At 50.0% G+C, this 18,510-nt stretch overlaps 1 long non-coding RNA gene across 1 annotated transcript; it reads right to left on the bottom strand.

Annotated features, from left to right (window-relative positions):
* Nucleotides 4,053–6,034, bottom strand: LOC110403085. Its single transcript, XR_002441495.1, has 3 exons — nucleotides 6,006–6,034; nucleotides 5,792–5,856; nucleotides 4,053–4,816 (listed from the first exon to the last, which is right to left on the bottom strand). It is a non-coding gene; the product is annotated as an uncharacterized LOC110403085 (long non-coding RNA).

Genomic DNA, 18,510 nt, shown 5'->3' with positions numbered 1-18,510 from the left:
GCGGCTCCTCGTAGCGCTTTTGATCGGCGCCCGGGGAGAGCGGCGGCGGGAGGCAGGCTCGCGCGGAGAGGAGGTGCAGCGCCGGAGACCGCCCCGCGCCGCGAATTCGGTCCTGGGTCTCTGCAATGATTAATCCGGTAACTCGCGCCCGGTCCGGCTCGCGGGCGGCGGCGGGGGCAGCGCTGGGGGCGGTGAGAGCGAGCCCCGGGGGCGGCCCCGCACGGCGCGGAACCGCAGCGCCGCCGCCCGCTCCGCCGCTCCCGGGCTCAGCGCCCACCGCCCCCGGCGCGGCCCCCGCGGGCGGAACGGGGCTATCGCGGGCTCTGGCCGGGGGCCGGGACCGCTCCGCTCCCCTCTCGCCCTCCTATGCCCGGGGGCCGCTGAGCTCGATTATCCCATCCCCGCTCTCGCCCATCTCCGGCACAAGGCAGAGTGCCGCACGTCGCGCCTCGGCCCCGCTTTGGCCACGAATGACCTGACCATCTCTGAGGTCCCCCCAGCCCTAACTGTTCTGCCCTTCGCCTGCTCCAATCTGTGCAGCAGGGCGGAATTCAGGGAAAAGCGTTCCCCTCACTGGGCTCTGGCACGGCCATCGGGACTTAGCTCAGCCGCGCTGCCCTAAAGTGCCCCTTTGCACTTCAGTATCTGCACAATTTTCACTCTGCACCTAAAGAAGCCCAGCGCCCGTTGTCGGTGAGCAGTGAGGGGGCTGCGCCCTCCGTCCCCTGCTCCACCTCTGCCATGGGAGCAGCAGTGGGTGCCCGTGTCCTGCAGGCAGTGCAGCGCTGTGCCCACACGGAGTCATGGCCAAGGAGCCAGCGGACCCCATCGGTGTAGGACCTACTGCGGACAAGACTTGAGCTCCCCTTACTGGCCCCATCAAAACAGTCCTAAGGCCACTTTCTGTGGTAGGCGCCATTCCCAGGTAACCCGATAACAGAGCTGTGTGCAGCTGACATACAGTGGAATAAGCCCATTAATTCCAACTCATTTGGAGATAAAGGGGAAAAGAAAAGCAACGGTTTGTTGCAAATGGATGGGAAGCGCAGCCAGCTGGGAAAACGAAGGATCATATTCCATCTTTTAAAAGCATTTTTACAAGCCAGAGAAGATGGAAAGAAAGAAATCAAAACGCAGCCCCGCGGGGTTTGGCCATGTCCCCACACCCAGGGCAGCGGAGCCCCATGGCCGGGTCGGGCAGCACTGGGCTGCAGCCCTGGGGTGAGGGCGTTGCGTGGGCTCTGGGCACACGTGGGACACCAAACGAGTTTATGACGGGTGGCACAGCCCTGTGGGGGAAAGCACAGCTGAAACCTCAACACGTAAGAATTGAGGGAGATACCGTAACACGTGTGCACCATGTCCATCCAGACCCTCCAGAGCTCAGCGGTCCCCCCCAGCTGCATGCGGCTCCGTCCCGGGGCTCTGCGGGGGTGGGGGCTGCGAGGGAAGGAGCCACCTGCGGGTATGTTCACATGGAAAGGGTTTTCCCGTAGGAATACGCTGACATGCGTTCTCTCAAAGAACAGGTACAAGGCTTTACTTGGCTTTTCTGAAACAATAGCAGCAATATTTCAAATAACTTTTTTTTCCCTATTTTTGCACAGGTGAGTGTATGAACTCACTCTGTCACAGCTGCGTGCTGATCGTGGCCTGGCCCTGCTGAAAGCTGCTCTGCGCTCCAGGAATGGCGGCACAAAACCAGGATCCACAACCGAACCTTGCAATGGTATCCCCTGAGAATGATGGAGAAAAGGAACCAAGTGTCTGGAAAGATCCGCTGCTGCCCCAAAAACAAGCAGACACCTGCCAAGTGCTGCATATTCCTATGCCTTTGCTCCTCCAGCAGCCAATAGCTGAAAAGCTCCAAAGCAAAATGTATGGACTCTGGAACACATCAAGGGGAAGATTCTCACTATTGGCACCTAGAAATGTATTGGAAAAAAGTTGAGGGTCAGCGTTGTAGTGTAATATCACCCAAGAACCAGATGGCTCTGCTTTCAGAGAGCGGGTGTTCCCATGTGCGACGCCGACAAGCCGTGCAAGAACTGTGCTGGACACCACTGCGGCCACCAGGAATGTGACGTCCTCAGCCTGCATGCACGGAGAACACTGGGAACCATGGGGACCTGGGAGAAGTGAGACGTCTTTTGTTGAAATAATCCATTCAGTTTGGGACTGGATATACCTGTGCCTTTGCATGCGTGTTCCTGGCTCTCAGCTCTGCAGCTGCTGTTGTCCTGCTGCCCCTGGTGCTCTCGGGGCAGCTCGTCCCTTTGCAGTGTCTGTGGGTGAGTGCATTGTGCCACATCTGCAGCTTGCTGCCTGTCTGTGGGACGCCATCAGATGTGCGTGGAGGAGGGCTGCAAAATGCCGCGTTCCTCTCGGCGTACAGAGCCAGCATTCTGGTTTGGGCTTTCTGTCTGCTTGGTTGAGATTCACTGCTTCTTGAGCAATTTTGTGATTGGAACGTCACATAAATGTGAAGAAGATTCTTCTTTCTCTCTCTCTCTCTTTCTCTTTCCTTCATTTCTTTCCTTCCTTTTTCTTTCACTTCTTCCCTCCCCTCCTTCCTTCCTTTCCCCCAAAAAGCATTTAATTTTCCTCATGTTCACGGGTTTCTTTGTAAGTATTAACTGTTAATGGATTTTCTGGTGTGTGAGTATATGACTGTGAGTGCTATTTTTTACACGCTTCGTGTATGTTAATCTTTGCAATTATATGAAGGAGAAAGTTCTGCGTTGCTGTCGCACTCACAGTGCTTAGGCAGTGCTTTATTTGCAATTGTTATCCTATTAAATGTCGCTGTCTTCAGCATTTCAGAGTTTTTTTACTGTTTTTATCACAGTTTTCCATGGAACCGCTCTCTGCGGTGCAGCCGTCGTCGCCGTATCTGTTTCCATCCCCCCCCTCCGGGCGCTGTACTTCAACCAAGTGAAACAGATGTGGTTTGCAGAGCAAAATCTCTGCAGCGGATCATTTCTCTGTAGGTAAGCTGGGCTGTGGCTTTAATTATCAGTTAGTTAGAAATGGGCAGCTGCACGATCCTGTGCATTTTTAGGAAAAATGCCTTCTCTAAGTGAGCCCGTGCTTTTACAGCGCATCCCAGAGCGTTGGCTCAAACCCTCTGCAGCGCTCAGGGCCCCGGGCCGTGGTGTCCATGCTTCGCCGCGCGGCATTGGTGCAGCACAGGAAAGCTGCAGGCTCATTGCTGGCGGTGCCGTGTCACAGACACCGCGGGTTCTGCAGAACATCCCAGTGGGATTGTGTTCTGTGCGTTTGATCTGAGCTTAAGCAACACAATTCATTGTTTTCTGTGATGAAAAATAACATGGAAGTAAGTGGGGGAACCTTTGCATCTGAAGGCTCCGTGGTTCCAGTTGGATGAACGAACCCTGTGCGAGGCCAGGCCGAGCTGCAGGCCCTCCTCCTTCCTGATCTTCCTGCCTAACTCGCGACGGTTTGGGTGGAAATGAGCAGAGAGCGAACGTACTTTTTTCACCAAACAGTTTCATTCCAGCAGAGGGATCTGTGTTGTGTAGTATAAAACCACTTAAAACCTCGGGCACGATGTGCAGCAGCGCCCAGCTGGGTGCTCACCGGCTGCCACTGCTCCGCGCTGTGCCGTGCCGGGGCCGTGCCGGGGCCGTGCCGCTCCGCGCTGCGCCGTGCCGGGGCCGTGCCGCTCCGCGCTGCGCCGTGCCGTGCCGCAGAGTCCCTGCGCACCGCGGTCTTCGCGCACCCGCTCGGCCGGGGCAGCCCGCGTGCTGCGCTCTCTGCTCACGGGGACGCGCGGCCGGTCCGAGCACGGGTCGGGTGTCCGCATGCGGGACGTGAACCTTTGCGGGAGGAGAGGGAGAGATACAAACGAGTGAAACATTTCGACACGGGGTATGTAAGGTGCGCAACAGCGCTTTGAGAGAAAGATCTCCTCCTCCTCTGCGCTTTGGGAGCATTTTCTTGACACAAACAAAATGTATATGGATGGAAAAATGCTTTAAAGTTGAAACTCGGGATTCCATTCTGAACTTAATACACGCTGTAAAAATCAACGTGACAGCACAGCGTGGCTGATTTTAAATACAGTTTGATACAGCACACTTATGACAGGAATATTTAATGCATTGCATTCTCATGTAATTAATGCTGAAAACCCTGAAAAAAAAGAAGTTGAAGGTGTACTTTGATGTTTGCAATACTCTTCCCTTTATGAAAGCAGAGAACTGGAGCCCTTGGCAGAGATTCCCCTTCCACCAGCACGGCTCACACAGATTGCGGGTTGTTTCCGCAGCCAGCGAGCTGCGTGTGCTGCAGATCCAGCTGTGGGACCGCGCGTGTTTGGGCGACTGGGAGGAACCTCAGTGCCCTGCTCTGTGCACGTCAGCGTGATCTGCAGCGCACAACAGATGTCTTAATAAAAGAACCAGGATGTTTTCTTCTATCATCTTTCAGAAAATCTGTTTGCATGTGTTTTATTACTCCAGCTACATATCTTAGAAGCAGTTTCCCCATTAAAATTATTTGAAAAGGACTCTTCTTGCCTTGAATTTAGACATGCCTTAAGCATATCCCAGAAATGGAGGGAATTATTCCCTTTACTCCACGTTAGGAAAGCTGGAGGTTGCTGTGCCTCTCTTTTTCAATGGCTCCATTGCTGCAAACTTGTATCCTCACTGGCTGTGACGCACAGCTCCATTCATTTCCTGTAGCTCTTCCCCTGGTCAGTACCTCTGGCTTTGCTCTCAGTAAGAACATGCCAGTGGATTGGCCTCCACTGGTTGAAGGGCTCCCGGGGGCTGTGTCAGTAATCCAAACCCTGTGGATTTATAAGATGGATTTATATTTTTGACTGTAAATGCCACAAGAAATTAGGCAGCTTCCTCTGACACTCAGACCAAGACAGTAGATTTTCTTGTACGTCCACCAATAAGGCACCCATTTGCACAAAGCTCCCTTCAGGCAGCCGGCTGTGCATGTCCACTGCGTACAGCATGCTATACAAACTTCTGTTTTAAAATAACTGCAAGAAAAATAAATGTTCAAAGCTGTGTGTAAAATTTCTGTTTCAGCTTAACCACTGAAATCATCATTCTATTTTGCATATTTTAGGTTTTGTTATCAAGATTTCAGGAACTGAAAATTGCAATATCTATCTCACTTCAAATCATTTGGGCTCTGGTAGAGCAAACAGTACTTACATGGTATTATCTTTAGACAAAAGAGTTGTCATGTTCAAGTCTATGAGGATTCTACATTTCAAATTCAGCATGCGTCAGCTATACTTAGAATTATAGGATCACATGTTTCAGAGGATCAGGGACTTTGAGAATGGTGGGAGGTGTATTACCCCATGAGAAGACTTCTCCTTTCAGTGACAGGCAGCAGGGCTGCCGTAGCACAAAACAAAGCAAAGAGGGTAACACAAGTACTTGCTCTTTGGGGTGTAAGTAACATGAACAGCATCCAGTGCTGATTCGTTCTGTCTTAAACTGAGTCCCTCTGCACAGGAGCTGAGCCCCAGTCCCACGGGTGGACTCACTGGGATTCACCCCAATCAGAACCTCCCATCAGAGCCAGCTGTACTGCAGAGACATGCAGAGCTGCTTGGGAGAGGAGAACTGTTGGGCAGTGATTGAGGATTGTGACTATTTAAAAACATGCTTCCACATTTCTATAGTGGAAAAATAGACCTCTCTGTTCAGGAGGGCTGAAGAAGTGCTGGCAAACAGGCCATCTTCTCCATACCCTCCTCTTTCTGCCCCATTCCAGCAGCCTAACAAACTAGATTCACCTGTGCAGACTCTGCCTTGTGCTGTTGGCACCCCCGCACTATGAGCCTCTGGGCTGTGTGCAGATCTGCAGAGAGAGTAAGGGCATGTAATCCTATAATGGGATGGAAAGCACAGCAATAACAGCTGGGTGGCAGAGTCCTAGGCTGCAGCAAGTGAAGATAAGCCCAAATGCAGCAGCCATAGACACAGAAATAAAGAAAAAAATCTGCTTACCCCTGAAAGGCCTCAGATAGGGATCTCCAGTAAGATCCTCTTGCCTCCACTGCCAACCCTTAAATGAGGTGTGGGAAGGGGTGGATCCTGGCTCCACCCCTTCTGGTCACTCAGGTACATCGCATGCACCTGAGCTTCCCTGGGCTGGCCCTGCCTTCCCACCAGGTGCTCAGTAATTGGTTCAGACCAGGACTTAGCATTTCTGCTACAGAGCTTCTGTCTCAATGCAATGCAGAAGGTGGGAGAAGAGCTTCCCTGCTGCAGGAGTTTCCAGATGCCCTTGGACACACTGCCCAGGGACCACCCCTCCCTACAAGGAGCACGTTCCTTCCTGTGCTACATTCAGAGCTTTGCTTCTCCCTGATGCTGTCAGCTAGAGCTGCTGGGAAAGCATTCTTTAAAAAACTACAATTTTAACAACCATGAGAGTTTCCATCAACACTTATAACTTAACAATACTGCCAAACACTGAAGTGCCAGGAAAGTTTCAAACTAAAGCAGCACATTCCAGTTCTCCCAACCCATGGCCCCAGCCCAGGCAGGGGAGGGAGCGGTGCTGATCTGTGCAGGACGGTGCCGCTGTGCTTTGCTCCAATGGCTTTCCATCAGGGGCTCAGTTCGCTCAACAGCTTGCAGAGAGTCTTCAGATTTCAGGCAACCTCTGACTACCCACAGCTAAAAGCAAGGTATTTTGAGTCCTTTCCTAAGATTTGGAGAAGTTGGTGGGGATACAGATGGATTAATCCCTATCCCAGAGGCTGACATCAGCAGCCTTTGGAAATTTCATCGCTTTGATCAAATGGGCAGACCATGGTCAGACATCTCTGCTGTTCCCTTCCTGCAGTTTCACCATTTGCGAGTGGCAGGATGCTTTACAGCCTTTTTCAGTTTAAACCCCATTGCAGATCTGGGCAGAGGGAGCCGTGGTACTGTGATTTATTTCAGTTTTCTACTGGCAGAGACCGATGGTGAGTCAGCAGCAGGGCTGCGAGCAGCGGTCCCCTCCTTCCTCTCTCATATTCAGACTCTGAGCTGTTTCCATACATTTCTTATTGCAAATCAGTCCAGGTAAGGAAATATACATATTTGGATATTTCAGATTTCTTCTCGCTCAGTCAGTCCCAGAGACAGCTTGGTCAATAATCACACAGGATTCTTCCAACCGACAGCACCACTAGGTCAGACGTGCGTGGCATCACCCAGCCCACAGCTCCATCCCTCCCTGCCCTCCCCAGCAGTGGGGGCACGCAGAGCCCAGCACCCTTCCTCCCCCCATACTGCTGGGGGCACAGGAGGCAGCTGCACTTCCCAGCTGAGGCAAACCCAGAGCCCCGAGCACAGCACCATGAAGAGCCGTTCCCTGGCACTCCCGCTTCCTACACCACACCGTGTTTCAGAGATGCCCCGTGCTCAACTCAAATTTGAGATATTTAAAATTCTATTTTCCCATTCTCTCAATAGCATGTATTGAGGTCATTTGTCTGTGAATCTTTTTTGAAGGACGAAGCTTAAGGTATTCATAAGGGACAATCACCATAGGGTTAGCTTTGGTCTGTGGATGTTACTGAGGGTTTTGGCTTTCATTTCAGAGAAAGTCGAATTAACTGCGTGAGGACAAGGCAGATAAATGACAACGGACGTGTTACTGAAGGCAGCAGGCCCCTGGGCTGAGTGCAGCACGGGCAGATCTGGCCGGGGGCGGCGGGGTGCTGGGGAGACCTGACCCAGCAAAGCACTTCAACTCGTTCTCGTTTTTAAATATACGAATAATCCCAGTGAGATCTAGGAAATACTCATGTACTTCACATTTTCACTTAAGTGCTTTGCTGGACCAGTACCAGGATGATTATTTATGAAGTCTGTGAAATATATCATACCCCAAGAAAATACTTTTTTTTCTGATAACATCCTTTGGCTCAGAAGATCCTTTGTAACTGCTCAGAAAAGCAGCAAATAACATTCTTCAGAAAGACAGGGGACATTCCATTAAACATAATCTCTCTAGAGATAAGATTTACAGCTGCTCCTTCATTTTGTTCCATGAAAACCACCAGGTGATCAGCAAGAGCACAAGCACACAGCCGCTGAGAGCTCAGATGATTTCGCAGTGCAGCGGAGATGCCAGGAGCAGAATCAATCATTTTTTTTTACCATTAGTGTCCAGTGAAGTCAGGCTGACAGCACGCAGCTCAGCAGTTCTCTTCCAGTCCTTCCCTCTCACCCGAGGCAAGCCGTAGGCACAACCCACCAGCCGGCTCCTTACAGCGCTGTCCTCACCGCAGCGCTGCCGCGCCGTGCCCGGCTGGGAGCTGACCGCCCGCTCCGTGGTGCAGCTGCAGGAGGCACCATCAGCGTCCCAGGGATGCTGGAATAACGAAGCCCTTGCCAACCACAGTAGCCTGTGCAGGAAAATTAAAAATTGCTCTCCATTTAAAATGATATATTCGAAGAGCACCTACAGCACAAACTGCATCTCTCTCTCCAAAGTTTGGAACTGGGTGATCTTTAAGGTCCCTTTCAGCGCCGCCATCCTATGTTTCCACGGTTCTGTGCTTCTGTGATTCTCTGCCTGGTGCAGATGCTGCTTTGTTCGCCAGCGGCTCTTTGGAGTGAGTGCTTCTATTTGTCTGTACTTGAACTTGTTGCTGTTTTCAGTCAATTGTCACTGGAAGCAGAGGATTCAGCAGTAATGAAGACCATGAAATCTGAGGGGAAAGAAATGCGCAGTCAGGTGAAAGATCTTCCATGTGCCTCTCCGCATGCTGTTGCTGAGGGAACCGCAGTGCACGCGGAGGGCTGAGGGGATGCGGGTGGACAGCAGCAAGGAGCATCCTGCAGGGCCGGGCCGTGCTGCTGCCCACAGCTTTCTCCTGATGTTTGGGTGCCTCTGCTACTCTCAGATTGCTCGGTGATACACAGGAGTAACACATCTCTTAGCATTTTAAATATTTTGGCCATTTGTATCAACTGCGGACTGCCAACTCCTCCCTGTCTTCTCAGATGGATGAGAGCTCATGTGGGTGTGCTAAGGGACCTCAGCAGTTGTTCTTGCAGGAAGTGCTTTCATCTTCTTCCATTTTAATTGCGAAAGGTAACAGTGTCTTGCATCTATTTTTGCTCAGTATGTTCCATCCCTGCAATTTAGGGCCATAGGCTGCTGAACTGTCCCTGCACCCCTCCTTGCTGTCCCACCTTCACACTGCTTGCACCCAGGAGAGCCCAACCCTCGCCTGCTCCCTGCAGTTTGAGCAGTGGTTGCCCTGCTCCTCGCTGCTGCCCGCGGTGAGTTTTGGTCGTGCATCCAGCGCAGACCAGCGAGAGCATCCTGCTGGGTGCCCTGCAGGTGCTGCCCCAGGGCAGGGAGCTGGGGGAGCCCCGTGGTGAGGGGACCTAGGGAGGATGAGTGCCCACCCTGGGCCGGGCAGCAGCAGCTGGAAGCAAAGCAGCACACGCTCACACCTTCAGGAACAGCTCTTCTTTAAAGTGAAGGGCTGAGCAGGCAGCAAAGGGAATTTCTTTGAATAGTTGCAACCATCTGAAATGTTATTCTTTTTTTTGCCCATATTCATCCCCATCATCTCCAAAGAATTGCTGGCATATTTTCCTTCTCCTACAAATTGGAGACAGATTTTCAGAAGAGCCTGTGCGTGTACCGCAATGAAATGGCAGAAGTGCTTGGTCCATTTGATCAAAGGCAATCCCTATGGCACTGAGAACTTTGAGAAACTTCGTCTATAATGAAACACACATTTGTACTTTCCATTGTGCTTTACATAACTGTGTTTTTGGCAGAGTTTCAATTTTCTTAGGAGCTGGGGAGGTAATGTATAAGGTTGCGACTTCTAAGTTACCATATGAAATGTGGTCCAGGTGAGCAGTCCTGACAGATCAGTTTTCTCAGCATACAACCTGGATATACACGGGATAACCTGGGGTAAGGCTGCTTCCACTGCTGGATAGGGATGGAAACCCAGGGTGGGATACCAAGGCTGACGGAGACACACCAGCCCCACTGCAGCCCATGGGGGCAGGGCAGCTGCCTGCAGCAGACCAGATTTGTTTCATCCATGCCTCAATACATAGTGGACATTAGGTTGTTGCTGCTTATTTGAATACCCTGAGGATCCCAAAGAAGCATCGGACCGCCATCCTTTATCCAAAGTTGCTGACGTTACCAGTCCTTGCCCCATCTCAACAGGCACAGCTCTTCCTCAGCATGTCTCAGAGGCTGCTTGACGCTTATTCTCAACACTACTATTTAATGACCCTGTAACATACCTAGATATTATAGAAGAAAAATGTGTCATGGTTCAGGTGGGAGTGTGGCTGAGGGACTTCAGTTGTGTCCATTGCAGTCTGAGCTACTGTGGGAAGGAAACTGCCCACTGGAAACTGCAATAAAACCACACATCTGTATCGTGTTGTTACAATACAAGTCAGAAAGACTCTGATGACCTGTCTTACAGGGCTGTGACTGCACGCTTAAATTTGTAAGCATATTTTCACTATTAACTGGGCACTGAAGACTCCAACCTTTATCAGGCAAATATACTGTTGACTGAAGAAGTAGTTTAACGCATCCTGGATCAGTACTAAAGCCTGAGACAGCGCAGTACTCTTACTACTGCACTGACCTATTTCATGAATCTGGACAGCCGTGCACACAGACTGGAGCACTGTGAGCAACGTTCTTCTACAGCCCAGATCTCCGGAGGTAACACTGCATGAAAAGAATCAAGAAATGCCAGTATGGCAGAGACTGGTGAGTTTGAGCACAGGGATCGATCCATTGCCATTAAAAGATGGAATAGATTTTGCCCAGCAAACAAGAATCTGTTGTTGGTTTAAAACCACCATGTGGTAGTACCATTTCTCCAAAGGGTCTCCAGTGAACCGAAATAAGGAAACGCTCCAGTGCAGGAAGCAGAATTGACTAGTACTGGTTTTCAGTGCTTTACCTCCCACTGCCCTTCAATTATAGGGAAAAGTATTGGATATAGTATACCAAGTTGCTGGTGACAGCAGGAAGGGCAGTAAGCCTCGGCAAAAGGAGGCAGTAGAGCGCTCGCCTGTCTGCTTCCTGAGCTGCATTTCTGGAACAGAGCTCCCAAGGGGAGAGATGCTGTGCATATTTCCTGGGTTTATCATTGCTGCTCCAGTTCCAGCTGTAGCAGCTCACACATCTGCACACATTGGTGCTCGTGCACACACACACAGTCTGCAGTTCTTTCAGCCTCTGTGAAGGCCGAGAACCCAGAGGATGCAGGAGGTGCCTGCATGCGTACACAGGACTGGGCAAACCATAGGACATGCTGTAACAGTCAAAAGCAGCCTTCTCAGATTCAAGTCTCCAATGCAAGCTTTGCATGTGGCCGGCCGCACCCTGTCCTGTACTGATCAGTGGGATCAGGAGAGTGGTTAACGGTTACAGGCAGCCCTTCACCATGAGGGGGACTGAGCAGAGAGCAGAAATGCTACAAGACTGAGTGTTGTTCTGTGCCTCACTCAACCGATAACTGACACCTATACATTTCAAAATATTACATAGTTGTGCTGAAACTATATTGTCAAAAGCACCCGTTTTGGAGCTGATTATTGTTCATCGTATGATGTTCTGGGTACTTTCCTAAGCTGTTATTGCAAGTTCATTTGAAGAGACTTTTGGTGCTTGTAAAATATTGGCAGAAGTCCCATCTTTCTGAAATGTCAAGAAACTGGCAGCTTTGCTAATAAAAAGAAGAAAGAAGGAACATTGTTGTTGTTGTTACTGTAGCTCCTATTAAAGAAGAAAAGCCCTCAGTGCTTACATGTATTTGTAATCTGTTGTTTCTCAGTCCTTGCCACTCCCACCCCCACTCCCCTCCTCCCAAGGAATTTTTTTTGCCATCCAAGCCCTGCTCTGAGAGCAGAGGATAGGAACGCCATCTCCATCCACTTGGGTTTTCATACCTTGCCCTATCCCCATGGTGGAGAGAGATTTCCTCCCACAGCCTTTGCTGGCCTGGCACCCACCCCTCCTAAAAGCCTCGCTCACTGTCAGCCCTACAGACACTGTGTTTCTGGCCCCAGCATCCGGTTGGCATCCCCTGTAGATGCAACACACTGCTGTTTTTCACTTAATGAAGTGAGAGTTGAAGGTATTTTTTCCTGTTCCTTTGCACCTGGAGACCAAGTACCAGGTATCCCTTCTGGCATCTGCTGTCCCCTCCCTCTCATCACGGAGCAGAGCCCTGGGCACCTGGCCATGGTGGGCTGAAGGGAGGGGTGGGGAGCCACGGTGGTGCAGCTCGGTCAGCTCCTGCAGGGCTATGCTTTGTTTATATGGAAGAATTCTCTGTTTCTTGTTTTTATACTGTCTAGATACAGTTGTAACCTTTCAGCAGTAAGTTGATGCAGCCTCGTCTTCCAACCTGCAGAGAGTCAGCCTGAAACGCTCTCTCTCTGCTCTTGTTTGTGCCAAAGAGGCAACTGTCACTGAGCACAGAGACCGTAAAACGGCTGCTGGATGCTCTCCTTGCAGCAGGTCAGCCCAGACACACAACGCAGCCGGTCCAGCTTATCAGCACACACTCGACACTTCTTTCAAGCTGGTACATTCTGAGATCCCCTGAAGCACACACTCCACAGTGTCCGTCAGCTTTGCTGCAGAGGCTGCTGGCCGTGTTACGGATGCGATGCTAGTTACACGCATTCAGGAAGGATGAATATTGTTTGTAAATCTGCAGCAGAAGCGGAGCCAAACAACCAACAAAAAAACAACAAAACAAAGCTGAAAAGGAAAATGGATTTCCCTCATGTCAGGATCTCTGCCAGCTGTCCGACAAGCTTGTTAATACCTTTACTGGGAAGTCAAGAGATCCAGCCAGTGATTTTGCGCTTCCCTCCTCTTTACTAGTGCTGATCATACCAGCTCATCAGGGGCGTTTCCTGGTCCATTAGACAAAGACCTCAATGGTGTTAGCAGAGCAAAATAAAGTAGAAACAAACAAATTGAGCAGTTCATTTCAGAGTGATTGCCACCCTTCAAGCTCTGCCTCGCAACTGATCTCTGCGTCCCTTCAGTCTGCACTGTGTGCTGAACATGAGCTGAATTGAATTGCTCTTCACCTGGTAGTCAAAAAAAAAAAAAAAGTTTTCATCATTTTCAGCTGGGGAGGAGCAAGTTTAGAAGAAATGCAATAAGTGCATGCCCAAAGACCACAGTAAAGCAATGCAGCCGATTTTCCCCTGATTTCCATGGCTACCACTGGAAAAGAGAAAGGCAAATGGCTCTACATTATTTAGCAGCTGAAAAACAGAGATAAACGAGCAGGCTGCTCCTCCTTCCTTTCTTTCTTTCCTTCTTTTCATGCTTAGTCCTTCCTTTTCAGTCTCCCCATAGCATTGCAGTGGGGCTGTAACCCCTGCATGGCCCCAACGCCTTCAGGGCACTGTGCTTCCTTCAAGACAGGCAGCCCCGCTCCCTGCCCGCTCCCTGCTCGGTGCTCATGTTTGTCAGATGCTTTTGTCTCATGGGCACATGTGTGCAGCCATCCTGACAGGAACCCTGTGGTGCTCATAAGATTCCCCAGCCCAGAAACTTAGCTGCTGTGAAACTGGACTCCAGATTTATCTTAACGAGGAAATAGATCCTAACAAAGAAGGATGGAGCTGATTTAAATATAAGCGACCCTGTTAGGCCTGGAAACACAAACACGTCTTGTAGATGATGAGCCACAAGGCAAAAAGGAATGACATTGCAATTGCCTGTTTCCAGCTTCAGGTGTGACCGCTATGCAAATGAAGGGCAAAGAGCAGGAATGGAACCCAGGGCACGGGACTTCGGTGTCCGTCATCCTCGGAGGTTTGAGATTTGTGTGAAGTCCCAATCACCCGAACATTCTGGCAGAATTCACCCAGTCCTGAAGATCAGAGACTTGATTCAAAGACGCAGGAGTCCGAGTCTGCAGCTGCCCAGGTTAGAGAGTTTCCAAAGCAAACCAAAATGGCCTCTGCTTCTCCCCCATGACTCTGTGCTGCATGCAGAGTTTTGACATCACTGCAAACTGTCTGTGAGAAACTTGGGGCCCGGTGGACTCTCCTCTCAGCAGCACCGCCACGACATGAGCCAGCAGTGTACTTCAGCTGCACAAACATCAGCACCGACCCCGGGAGTGTGGGCCAGCGTGCGTGCTCAGACCTGGGCTCTGTGAGCAGTACAGGCCAGCTGCATTGCTGAGGAAATGAGATCTTGAGGATGAGGTAGGTAGGAAAGGGAAAAGAATAGAACTTATTTACTTCCTCTGCCATCTGATCTCAGTAGAGATTAAACCACACAGCTTATGCTAAACAGGATCTGAGCAACTTCTTGTTCCGTACAAATTCCAGGAAGAGTTTGCATAAACTAGCTGAGGAGTTCCCTGCTCTATGGGATGCACAATTTCTGGAGAGAGCTCAAGCAGCCACAGAGGGCTGTCAGCTTGCTGATGGTAATTTGGAAGAAACCATCTCATGTAATGCTGCAGGACCAACTATCTAATGTCTTTAAAACGAGCAGTGGTCATCCCTGACGTATTTTAGTTAGTTTTAACTATTTTTTTTCCTTATCTACTGCAAAAATTGTCCCTCATCATGACCGCAGACTCTATGTACGCTCTATTAGAGCTCCTCCCCATTCTAGGCACCACAAGCACATAACTGAACAAAGCCCAGGGGTCACGGAGAGCTCTTCCTGTGCATTTCAAACCCTCAGTGGACTAGGAAGTCCTGCAGCCTCCCCTAGGACCCACTCTCACTGATTTCTAACCTGAAATGCTTTTCTTTGGGAAGCTGGGAATCACCTGCCCTGCAACACCTTCTCTATTTCCTGGAGGCAGACAGGTGGCACAATGTAACGAAGGGAATCTCAGCAACAAGCAGAGAAGGCAGGCGAATTAGCCAGTGCACTGCCCTGCACCAGTGCAGCTTTGCAGCTTCCAGCCCACGGGCAGAGAGAACTCTCCTGGGGGTGCACGCGCTGCACGCTGTGTGCGAGGAGAGGAGTTCTCTGACTCTCCCCAGCCCAGCAGCGAGCACCGCCCGCGCAGTGCCCTGTGGTGTGCTGCCTCTGACTCCACGATCCCAGTGTATTCTATATTTCTGGCACTTGGAACTCCTCTACTGGAAAAAAACAAAGACTGAATAGATAATTCATTTCACTCGTCATTTTGTTTTAGCCTCCCATGTATTTTGGCACTAAGTGCTGTCAGTAGTCAGCCGCTGCTGTCTGCTGAAGCAGCTTGGTGGCCGTCCCTCGGCCCGCTAAAGACAATAGCCTGGAAGCATCTTTTTAAGCTTCTTTCTAAATATACAATTTTCATTTATTTTTACATTTATCTTGAAAGTTTCTGCAGACGCTTGCTGGCCCTTGGGAAGCCGAGTTTCCAGCTCTTCTGCAAACTTTCTCTCCTTATTGATTTTAAAGGTACCGGACTTGGCTGCTGGAGAGCACAAAGTAGTCTTCCCTGTGAACAACGCTCCCTCTGGGTTGCACAGTGTATCACTTCATGGGTTTAATTCTGAACTGTGCTGACTTCCACCACATGAGAAATATTCCCCTTGTTTTCCTTAAAGCTAGAGCACTCATTTTCTTTTTACAAGGCAAAGGGATCGTACATTTCAAAAACACAAAGTGGCTTCAGGATGCAGGAGCTGGGTTACAGGCTGCAAGTTGGCTGGGGCTGAATTTGGCCCTGTGAGCAGCTCCTTTCTGAGCACTGAGATGCAAACACCAACTGATACCAAACTTCCTGATGGTTCTCAGCTAACACGTGGATCTGCAAAGCTGCAGCAGGTTTCAGCAGTGGGGAAAATGGAAAGAAATCCTGTGTCATTCCCATTCCTTCCTTGTATCTCAGCCGTTCCTGTTCCCATTCAATTTGCAACGTGTACTTTATATCTTACTAGCTGTGTCTCCTAACACCTTTCACATGCAGAGAATTATGAAAAGAAGCCCCAGTTAGCCTGAAAAGGCTCCTTGTAAGGTCATTGAGTGTTACGGTCCTTTGTCTGTCCACGGTGAAGTTCTCTGCTTTCTCCATGCTCGCAAAAATGTCAGTGTCAGAGCCAAGGTTGAAGCTCAGAAATCCTCAGCTCCATTCCTGGGATCTGACCTCGCTCCTCTCGCTGAGAGCTCCCCTTGCAGTTCGGGACAGGCTGCATGACCCACTCCTGCACACATCAGAAACAACCAGGGGACTTTAACCCCTTCCTGTTCACACTGCTTCAAGGAAAAGGCAGCGGGTTAGCCATGCCTCAGAGGTGGGGAGTTTCCCTTCCTTGTCAGAGGTAGCTTTTCAGCTTAGCATGAAATATTCTTGTCTGATTTTACATGTTCTGGAGCAGGCATCCTTATTTGCACTGGGGGAGTGTATAATTATCCTCCCTATAAACAAAGAATTTAATATGCCAGGGGGAATTTACTTAACTTGGGCCATGGCAGATTTATAGTTTTTAAATGGAATGCTAGAAGGTTGTTGGCACTTAGAGAATCCTGGTTTGTTATTTCATAATCACATATTTATGGTTCCCACAGCACATTGTTTTTGTCTCGCAGTTCATTTACTGCAGGTCTATTAAGCTGTCACTGCTTAGCTTTGAGGCACTGTAATATGATTCTGTTTTGTGATTGTACTTTCATTCTTCTGGGACTGTTTTGATGGAGACCAATATCAGCACCTTGGGTAATACTGAAGGAGCAAGTTCTGCCCTAAGAAGCAGGCACAGAAAAAGCAAAGGCTGTGCAGGAGCCATTGTCCGAGGTACACTCTCCTCAGCAGAGGGCTCAGGTGCTGCCTCTTGGAGTGCACTTGCTGATGAACAGGATCCCATCTGCCAGGAGCACCCAAGCAGTCACATACTATTCTTGCTGGCAACCAAGAGTAAAGTAGGAGATTGATATTTACTTCCCTAGAATGAAAAAGAAAAAAAAAGAAAAAGAAAAAAGAAGGAAACTTTTGTGTACTTCTTTTCTAGGCCAGGATTCTGCTGTTTGTTCTTGTCCTGAACTTTTTCTCTTCCTACTGGATGATCACATTCTTCACTCCATTTCATAAAAGGATCTGCCTGGTTGTTCCTGGGAAGATGAGAGTGACCTGGAGCCCCACGCTGGACTGCTTGCTGCTTGCAAAAGCACCTGAGAGTGAAGGGAGACGCTTTGCTCCACAGAGGATTGTGCGTGTGTGTCATGGTTTTATGATTTTTGGTTATTGGTATTCCACATCATAACATCATGTAGTGTACTGAGAGTTAAAGAGTTAATGCTCCAGTTCCATGGATAGTCCCGGGTACCTGGTCCTCAGAACTAATTACATTTCCCGGGGGACTTTGCTGCCCTGTTACCATTTCCGTTCAGAGGGAAAGATAAAGCTGTTTGCAGATCACGAGGCGCTCCCTTCTCGTCCCATCTCTCGTCCCGGCAGCATCTCGCTCCCCAGCCGTCTCACCGTTGGCACTAGAGTAAGGCCTACCTTAATTCTGGACACTCTCTCTCATTGTATTGGATTTATTCGCTTAAACTGTAATTATATTGTATTATATTGTGTTATTTTGCATTCTGATACCTCATTTAGTAAATTAGTTTGTTTCTCCTCAGATCATTGCTGCTGTTTTGTTTTAGGCCCATCTCCCTGCCCTTTCCCTTTTTCCCTTTTCCCTTTCCTGGGGCGTGGGTTCGTGGGTCCCCCGCCCCATTCGTCACAGAACCGGGCTGAACCAGCCCATAAACAGCTGACAGTGTGTAATGACAAAACAGAAAAACTGGAGCCTGGGAGTGCTTCCAGCCGCAGCTCTGCACGTGGGCAGCGAGGGTGTCGTGTGATGGCCCCATCTCCTGACAAGGGAGAGCAGATGGGGACACAGCGATTGCTGGAACGACCACATGGCTCCCAGAGTGCCCGTGGGGCTCCCTTCACTTCCAGCAGAGCTGCTGGTGAGAAGAGGCTGATTGTTTGCCTCTTGGCCTCTGGATCTGGACCTGAGCCCTCAGTTTCCAAACTGAACCCTGGACACGTTGCAGAGCCTTGTGAGACCTGAGCAGGCCTTCCTACCTGCTGACAGCTGGCCTTGTGCTCAAGCACCATGGGTTCCCACCCAGCACTGCCAGCACGTGTACAGAGCCACACCTGAACCTCCTCCAACTTTTTTTTAGCTCTTATCCAAACTTGCATTTTTTTTTTCCTGCTGCTGATTTACCCTTCCTTGCCTTGCAGCTCTGTTCTCTCCTTCTCCATTCCCATCATGGTCTCGGGTGTCTGTGAAGCTTTGCCAGGACATCAGCCTCAGAACACAGTACTTTTACATCATGCCACCAGTCCATGTTTTGGAAAACATTTTCTTGTCCATTCTTTCCCTCCAAACTCTGCCATTCCCAATCACAATGGCAAGCCCAGTCCAAGGGCTGAGCACCAGCAGGTCTCTGGCAGCTCCCAACATAATTCTCTCCTGATGAGCTCATCACTCATCAGATCCTACTTATCGATCTGTCACA

This window comes from Numida meleagris, chromosome 8, assembly GCF_002078875.1.
Source record: "Numida meleagris isolate 19003 breed g44 Domestic line chromosome 8, NumMel1.0, whole genome shotgun sequence".
NCBI lineage: Eukaryota > Metazoa > Chordata > Aves > Galliformes > Numididae > Numida > Numida meleagris.
This window is presented reverse-complemented; position numbering and strand designations above follow the sequence as displayed.